Source organism: Salvelinus sp. IW2-2015, linkage group LG35 (assembly GCF_002910315.2).
Source record: "Salvelinus sp. IW2-2015 linkage group LG35, ASM291031v2, whole genome shotgun sequence".
NCBI classification, from domain to species: Eukaryota; Metazoa; Chordata; class Actinopteri; order Salmoniformes; family Salmonidae; genus Salvelinus; species Salvelinus sp. IW2-2015.
The window spans coordinates 20,213,318-20,223,306 of NC_036874.1; positions in this window are offsets into that span (position 1 = coordinate 20,213,318).

The window sequence follows — 9,989 nt, forward strand, 5'->3', positions numbered from 1 at the left end:
CTGTTGACTGTCACTACACTTCATTTCACTCTCTCAGAGCACACAGAGTCATTGCAGACAGTCTCTGATGTGAATAGCAGCAGGATAGTCTATCTTGACCATATAACCTATTCCTCTACAAACCCCTTTTTCATTCTTGGCCTTTCATTCTTAATTGCTTCAGTCTCGCAAGACACACTGTAAGGTTAATAAAAAGAACAGTCCTCGAGTTCTGTAACCTCCTGTAAACCTCCACAATGTTTCTCCTTTCTGTCTTCCTCATTCTCCCTAATAAAAATGTACAGTGCACTCGTCTCAGAGCTTGCTGTGCTCTCTCCTTGCACAGAATAAAACTCCCACTCAGTTCAGCTTCAGATGGCTCATCCTGGCTCTCTAGCTTGCTTTCTTTCTTTCACAGAAAAACTCAACTAAATCAAATAATAAATATCAGATACACCTATACATATTAATCATCACCTCAAACTCCAGCTATTTAAAATGTCAACTCTCGTAGAGCTGTAGTGTACAGGGGAACCGTCTTCTCAATGACAATGCATCTCAGATGGGCTGAGATCTTCTCCATATTCCCTTCCCTCTGTAGCTTCACCGGCATAAATCCCACCTTAATTTCCTCGTGGGATAATTGGTGTAATTTGTAGCCGAATGATAGATAGCATAACGATGCATTCCGTGGTAGTCCCCCACCGTGCTTGGTTGAGCATCATGGCTTTGTTCATTACAGACTGTTTCCCAGTTACTGCGCCCCCAGAGAGTGACTGTTTGTCCTTATCTAATGTAGTTAGAGAGACTCTCACAGCCAAGCTTAACCCAGGGAGCTCTCTTCTCTTTCTTGCAATTTAGATCAAGTATGCACAGGGGTCTATTCAGAAGGGGGAAACAATATAAACCGTTCAGAAGGAAATACACTGAGTATACCAAACATTAGGAACACAGTTCTACAGCTGCACCATCGAGAGCATCCTGACCAGTTGCATCACCGCGACCAGTTGCATCACCGCCTGGTATGGCAACTGCTCGGCATCTGACCTTAAGGTACTACAGAGAGTAGTGCGTACGGCCCAGTACATCACAATGACTCAATTGCCTCAAGGCTTAAAAATCATTATTTAACCTGTCTCCTCCCCTTTATCTACACTGATTGAAGTGGATTAAACAAGTGACATCAATAAGGGAGCATAGCTTTCACCTGGATTCACCTGGTCAGTCTATTTCATGGAAAGCGCAGGTGTTTTTAATGTTTTGTATATTTGAAAGAACAAATAGGATTTTCTGTAAGGTAGCACAGGGAATTGTTTGCTCTATTCATTACATTTCTATCTTCAACATTCATAATGTTTCACCTCATTAGACCCCAGACTTAGTTAACAGAGCTTGTCTTCTACAACTTATCATTGATCTTCATCAGAGTTTTCTCCTATGCAGTCTTTTTTAAATGTCAACCCTTATCTGTTGGATTCATTCATTGTGCAAGATAGTCAGTTGGAATTTTTCATATCATGAACTCCATTTCGATGTTACAGAAAAACAGGTCCATTAACAAAGATCTCCTAAGGATAATTCACAATCTCCAGCCACATCATATTGATTTGGGTAAGACCCCTGACCACCACTAATTACATAATGACTGGGAAAGCCTGTCTGATGAGTAATTGCATTTTAAGTGTGGGATCCAGGCACATTGAATTACATTGCACAGAGGGGGAGCTAATTCAGTTTAGGCCCTGCTGGCATATGTATTCTGGAAACATTTAGATCCCAATTAGGCCTCTCTAGGATGAGGAACCTGGCGCTAGGTTAGGGGGTGGGAGGGGGCTGCCTGGTAGATAGGGTCTGTGTCAGGCCCCCTCATCTAGATTCACTCTGACAGGGAGGCACAGTAGGACTGGTCCAAAACTGTAACTCATCCACCATGGGTTCTGCTGAAGGCATACTGATTGGGTATCAAGGAGAGCTGTTCCAAGCCATACATTTTAATTTCATACTTATGGTTATACTATATTTCCATTGGTTCTGTATTTCCTTCCTCCACTCTCCTATCCCCTGTAGATCCTGTGTGTGTGTGTGCCTGTGTGTGTGCGTGCGTGTATCCATGTGTGTGTGTGTTGGCTGCAGTGCAGTACAGATCTCTCTCTAGTGCTGGCAGGCAGTGAGTGCTGTGTGCAGGCTCTGGCCAGCTCAGAGGAGCGGCTAATGTAGTTATATAACAGGCAGTGCAGCTGGCGTCTGCTGTGAGCTGAGTGCCAGGCCAGCCTGGTTACGTAAGCCTGTCAGAGTCATATTGTAGCAGCACGGAGAGCTCACACCACAGTGTGTTCCTGCACCAGCTTCTGCGTCTCCCACCGTCTCTTGCTCTGTCTATCGCTCCCTCAAACTCTGCTTCTCTTCCTCCCTATTGCCCTCCCTCTATTTTTTTCTCTCCCTTTCTCTCTCTGGTCTTCCTTTCCATCTCTTTCTGTTGAGGTTCTGGAGTCAACTGAGGGAACGAAGGCTGAACATGCTAGAGGATGCAGATGCATAGACTTAACATGGCTCAGGGGGGTATGTGCACAAAGGTATTTTTTTATATAAACATCATGACTGCACGCTATTGCGAGAGAATAAACAAGCAAGCGTCCCCTCACCCCCATGGCTTGTCTGCGTCGCCATGGCACCATTTGACATGAAGTGACAGGGGCAAGCGTGCCGTGACTCACCACTTAAGAGCTCTGATGTCCACTGACCTTTAAACGTCTGGTTGGCCCCCTGAGGGGCCGTCCCTTTACCTTTACTGACCATGTTCCTCACAGCACTGCCATCCCACACCATCACCACAACACTGCATCAGAGCCACAACAATTAATGGGTGGCATGGGTCACACTTCCTGAAGTCCCCTAGTATGGATTATTAGTGTGTGGCCACTGCCCAGTGCCCAACTACTACGGGGAGCATGGGTTACACTTTAAGGTCCCCTTGATATGAAGGGTAGAGAGGCAAGCTGTGTGGAAGAGCTGCTGCCAGACAGGAAATGAAAGTAATGTACATTTGCAATTGTGATGCACACAGAGGTCCTTTCTTATCATTTACATAGTTACTTTGACGACTATCTCTGTGTCACACAGGCTGTAAATGTGCAATCACCGTTTGGGCATGCAACGTGTATGCACGCACGCATGCACACACACTTCTTTAGTCTCAGAGTCTGAGTTAGAGAGAACAAGAAAGAGCGAAAGAAGAGAGGAGAGTTTTACTTCCAAAGAAGAGTGGCCCAAAGAATGGCCCAAAGAACAGTGGGCAATGTACACTGCAGTTTGACTATGGAAGCAGGAGAGGGCTGGCCATTAAACATTCTGGGTAAATGCCAGATGGGCTGGTCCATTTTTAGCACAGTGGGCCTGTCTAACTTGGATTTCTTTTGCTCAAAATTATAATTATATGGCTTATAATGGTGGCCTCAAATTAAAAGAAATTGTCAGATTTAGAAATGCCAGGGCCTATTTCGTGTCTCAGTCTGCCCCTTTCCGGAAGAGAACATAAATCAAAATGTTTCATGATTTACTAGACCTGACTAGTTTGCTGCTCTTTTAACAGTTTTAATAAAGTGTCATTAATCCTGCCCCACAGTTTACTATGGTGAAAAAAAATATGCCTTAATGTATTCCTCTGTATGTTTTCAACCACTGAGTATAACTGCGCAAAAGCAACACAGGAACAGAGGTTTGTGAAAATAGGCATTAAGCTTAACTCTACGTTGTAGCGACCTTAGTGGCGCAACGGTCTAAGGCACCGCATCTCAGTGCTAGAGGCGTCACTACAGCCACCCCGGTTCGAATCCAGGCTGTATCACAACCGGCCGTGATTGGAAGTCCCATAGTGTGGCACACAATTGACCGAGCGTCGTCCGGGTTTATTTTTTTTAATGTAATTTAATCTTTAGGCGTAACTGCTAAGGTTCAGGTTGACAGTCGCTGGATCAGGGTTCCTGTCCTAACCCTAACCCTAACCTCTGAATTTGCTACAATAAAATAAAATATATCTTTACTGTGCAGTCTACAGGTAATGTACATTCTTTACCTTGCTCTTTTCTCTGAACCTCCCTTCACTCTCACTCTAGGGAAGGGGTTAATTGAATCGAGACACACATGTATCTGTGGCTTACCCCTGTAATAGTCCCTTTGTGGGCAATGTATTATGTTGCCATTGATGATCGGTTAAGTGATTTAAACTTGCAAGGAGGCCACAAGCCTAGAGTTAGCTTGAATCAAAGTTGGCAGCAACCCGTCAACTCCCCACGTACAATCAACTAGTAGGCTATTGTAACCAGAATGTGAGTGATGGTGGTGAGGGAGGTCATAATTCTTGAACACTGGGGGATCCTCTGTTCTAATTGATGCTTTGGATCTTGATGTAATTTGTGGTGGGTATAGAGCTTGCCAGCTTGTAGTACTAAAAAACAGAAATGAGTTACCTCTGGTTCGTTCAGCCATTCCTATGGGGGAAACGAATGGGGAAAGAATGGGGTTTTGGGATAAATGCTGAAAATAAGGTCTGAGGTTTACTCAGGCTTTGGACCTTATACGTTTTGTTCTATGAGATAATATTAGTGAATTAACATGACCTTTATGAATTATGAAGCCTTTATGTGCTTTATGTGCTTGTTTTGATTACATAACGTCAAGAAAACGATGCGTTTTTATGATTTTGATGGCCAGATAGCTAGCAACAATGACAAGAAATTGTCGTGGCGAATTTTAAGTGGCTCGTTCCAGCTCGTTTGATCTTCTTCTTGATACCATGTCGTGTATTGAGGTGTTTTAACTGTCACATCTATGCTAATATGGCTAACTAACCAACAACTGTAACAATATATTTGCGAGACAAGTTGTAACGTCCTGACCAGAGTTCTTATGTGTTTTGCTTGTTTCCTGTCTCTGTGTTTGTGTTCTGCACCAGATAGGACTGTCTCGGCTTTCACGTTTGTTATTTTGTTATTTGTTAATGTTCATCGTTTATCGTCTTATTAAACATGTTGAACAATAACCGCGCTGCATTTTGGTCCTCTCCTTCATCCCAGGAAGAAAGCCGTTACACAAATGCTCATTGTGCCACCCTTATTTCTGTTTTCCATATAGTTTACATGTTATTAACAATCTAAGCCAAGCCTGTCTGTTTTGCCGCATCGGTTTTGTTACTAAACAACCAACCCGTCTATAAGCTATGCTTCAGAGAAGGTTTCAGAGAGGGCTTCTTGTTGCTTGAGCATTGGTCCATTGCAGGAAGTGTCATCCATCAAGGTGTATGGCTGGTGCTTTCGTTTCCACATTTATCCCATTTGTGTGACTTGCTTCAGCTCTTTGAAAGTATTTGTACGCTTTGATAGTAGTGGAAAAAGTTTAAAACATTTTAATTAAGTGAAGCTGTGAAATATAGTCAAAGTTCAGTATATTAAAATATCTGGTCTGATTACTTTGATAGACTATATCAACCTTATTACTTATTATTACTTATTACTTTGTATTACCTTATTACTTTGGACTGCGTTGAACGCTGAGCTGTAGTCAATGAATTGCATTCTCACATAGGTGTTCCTTTTGTCCAGGTGGGAAAGAGCAGTGTGGAGTGCAATAGAGATTGCATCGTCTGTGGATCTGTTTCGCCGGTATGCAAATTGGATTGGGTCTAGGGTTTCTGGGATAATGGTATTGATGTGAGCCATTACCAGCCTTTCAAAGCACTTCATGGCTATGGACGTGAGTGCTACGGGTCTGTAGTTATTTAGGCAGGTTGCCTTAGTCTTCTTGGGCACAGGGACTATGGTGGTCTGCTTGAAACATGTTGGTATTACAGACTCAATCAGGGACATGTTGAAAATGTCAGTGAAGACACATGCCAGTTGGTCAGCACACGTCCTGGTAATCCGTCTGGCCCCGCGGCCTTGTGATTTTTGACCTTTTTAAAGGTCTTACTCACGTCGGCTACGGAGAGCCGACGTGTCTGGAACAGCTGATGCTCTCATACATGCCTCAGTGTTGTTTGCCGCGAAGCAATGTAAAACGTTCAGTGTAAGTTAAGTTTCATTTTAGTTGGATGATGATATAATTATTAGAAAGTTCAGGCTATTATTTGGGGAGAGAAATATGATGGTGCATCTAGTGATGACAGCACTTGAAATTATTTTTGTGGTAGTTGAAGAACTATGTAGAGTAGGTTCGTATGTAGAGCTACAGCTAGCTATCACTAGGTCTATCTAATATAAGCTCTTTAGGCTAACAGTGATCACTGAAAAGTACATTTTCTGAAGGAAAGTATGTTTTAAAGTATGGTTTTGAAATAACTTCTAGTCGTGATAGTGTCTGCAGTATTAATGGTGGTGAATGGTTATAGTTGAAAAGGTAGGTTGATTGATTGGATGGCTGATATGGTAGCCTTAACATGTGAGTTAGTTTGCTGTTTAAAGCTTGACCGTTTCAAGAGTTACAATTGTTGATGTTGGGTGTTATATATTAATCTATGCACACTTATGTAGTTATAATTTATAGTGCAGACCAGAGCTAGACAAGCGCTAGTGCAAACCAGAGCTAGCTAGCTACACCTAAGACCAGAGCTAGACCAGAGCTAGTGCAGACCACAGCAGTAGTTGTGTGGTCAGTATTTGTGGTCAGTAGTTGTGTTGTTGGGATTATTAGTTGTGTGGTTCAGTAGAATTGAGGTCAGTGGTCAGTAGTTGTGTTGTTGTGGTCATTAGTTGTGTGGTTCAGTAGATTTATGGTCAGTAGTTGTGTGATTGTGGTCAACAGTTTTGGTAAGTAGTTGTGGTTTGTAGTTGTGTGGCCAGTAGTTGTCAGTAGTTTTGGTAAGTAGTTGTGTGGTTGTGGTCAGTAGCTGGGGTCAATAGTTGTGTTCAGGAGTGGTTAGTAGTTGTGGTCAGTAGTTTTGCAGTTGTGGTCAGTAGTTTTGTGGTTGTGGTCATTTAATTGTGTGGTTCAGTAGTTGTGTGGTCAGAAGTTGTGTAGTTGTGGACAGTAGTTTTTGTCTTACTTGTTGGGAGTGGTCAAAACAGCAGTTGTTTCAACAACACAAAAGGAGTTGATGCGCTTGCTAAGCTAGCTGTAACATAATAATAATAATAATAATAATAATAATAATAATAATAATGTATAGTGCAAACAAGAGCTAGACCAGAGCTAGTGCAAACCTGAGCTACCTAGCTATGCCCAGGACTAGTGCTGGACCGGAGCTAGTGCAGACCAGAGCAGCAGTTGTGGTCAGTAGTTGTGTGGTTTAGTAGTTGTGGTCAGTAGTTTGGTGGTTATGGTCAGTCGTTGTGTTCAGTAGTGGTCACTAGTTGTGTGGTTGTGGTCAGTAGTTTTGGTAAGTCAGAACATGCTGGCAAACGTTTGTGCTATGAAACTAAATAAATACTGCGCTCTGACACTCAACTTCTTTGCTAGATTCATGATAGTATTGTTAGACAAAGCAAGGAAAGTTAATTTCAAAACGTGATGTTGTTCTATTGGAATGTGCAGCTATTTTTGGTAATGAATCTGCTAGCATCTGACATTACTTACTGCATCTTTAATGAAAGCTGTTGATGGGTTACTAAAACAGCTTTATTTCTTGACTGGTGGAAGCTATTCCGGTTCTGATTTGAAAAGCAGATAAGTAGAGGACGATTTCATATGCTCTACTTTTTTGTCTTACTTGTTGGGAGAGTGGTCAAAAAGTGTTTCAAAAAGTTAGGGGAAAAAAGCAGTTCATGCAGTTACTAAACTAGCTGTACCGTTTGATTGGAATAAGATATTTTTGTTCTGAGTTCAGATTTGAATAGCAGAGAAGTATATGAAGATTGCATACCCTTTAACTTTTTGGGAAATGTATCAATATTTCTGTTGTTAATAAAAAGTTAAAGGAAATGTTGTTGATGCGGCTAGCAAAACAGCTGTATTGTTTTATCAGTAGAATATATTTTTGTTCTGACTTCAGATTTGAAAAGCAGAGAAGTAGAGGAAGATTTCATTCACCCTCACTTTTTGTCTAATTACACTGAACAAAAATGCAACATGTAAAATGTTGGTCCCATGTTTCATGAGCTGAAATACGCACAAAAAGCTTATTTCTCTCAAATGCTGTGCACAAATTTGTTTACATCCCTTTGACAAGACAATCCATCCACCTGACAGGTGTGGTATAGCAAGAAGCTGATTAAACGGCATGATCATTACACAGGTGCACCTTAATGAAATGGCTCTAAAATGTGCAGTTTTGTCATACAACACAATGCCACAGATATCTCAAGTTTTGAGGGAGTGTGCAATTGGCATTCTGACTGCAGGAATGTCCACCAGAAATGTTGCCAGAGAATTACATTTTCATTCTTCCAGCATAAGCCACCTCCAACATTGTTTTAGAGAATTTGGCAGTAGGTCCAAACAGCCTCACAACTACAGACCAAGTGTATGACATTGTGTGGGCGAGAGGTTTGCTGATGTCAACGTTGTGAACAGAGTGCCCCATGGTGGTGGTGGGGTTATGGTATGGGCAGGCATAAGCTATGGACAACGAACACAATTGCATTTTATCGATGTCAATTTGAATGCACAGAGATACAGTGACGAGATCCTGAGGCCCATTGTTGTGCCATTCATCTGCCGCCATCACCTCATGTTTCAGCATGATGATGCACAGCCCCATGTCACAAGGATCTGTACACAATTCCTGGAAGCTGAAAATGTCCCAGTTCTTCCATGGCCTGCATACTCACCAGGCATGTCACCCATTGAGCATGTTTGGGATGCTCTGGATCGACGTGTATGACAGCGTGTTCCAGTTAGTGGTCAAGGTAGCTAATTTGTTTCAAAAGTCACAATGTTTACTCATTGTCTCATGCTTAGAATCTGCTCCCCCATTGTTATAATTGTATATAATGGCAATTCATTTAACATTGGGCAGTTAGCTAAATTAGTTGATGTGGTGACTAAAACAGCTGCACCTCTTGATTGGTAGTAGATATTTATGTTCTTATTTCCAGATTTGAATAGCAGAGAAGTAGAGGAAGATTTCATACATTCAACGTTTTTGTCTAAAGTGCTGGGAAAGGGGTCAAAACAGCAGTTGTTTGAAAATGTTGTTGAAGCGGTTACTAAAAAGCGTTTGACCCGTAGAAGTTTAAATGGCGTTTCTAACTTAAACGGTGTAAGAGCAGAGCACAGAAGAATAATAATAAGTATGACGATGATTTAAAGTCAGGACTTTTGCTTCGCAAGTCGCACCTAATAAGAAGTATGACTCCTACAGACAAACGTTCACATGTCCTTTACCATAGTGCGCTTATTGGAGCTGTCCTTTGTGACTGAGACTGGTAAAAGTGTACATTAAAAACAATGTACATGTGTTGATAGCTAGGCATTCAAATAAGAATCTTTCTTGATACATTTGAACGGAGGTCTAGTTGTGACCACAACCGGACTAGATTGTGAACGGCTCTTGGCGGAATGCATTGCTTGACTGCCGTGAGAGTGATTCCCCGTTTACATTGTTACTTATTTCATTACACCAGTATGTCATCTTCACAGAGTCTTGTCCCGCTACTGAATGGACAAGTGTACTGTTTGTAGCGTAAGATGGAGGAGAGCCTGTTTCTCGTCAGAGATCGCATTTATTTTGGGAGATTGCAAAATATGACCTTTTCATTCAAGACAGGATACATACACTGCTCAAAAAAATAAAGGGAACACTAAAATAACACATCCTATATCTGAATGAATGAAATATTCTTATTAAATACTTTTTTCTTTACATAGTTGAATGTGCTGACAACAAAATCACACAGAAATGATCAATGGAAATCAAATTTATCAACCCATGGAGGTCTGGATTTGGAGTCACACTCAAAATTAAAGTGGAAAACCACACTACAGGCTGATCCAACTTTGATGTAATGTCCTTAAAACAAGTTGTAGGGAGGTCATACAGGCACGTGGAGGCCACATACACTACTGACCCTCATTTTGAC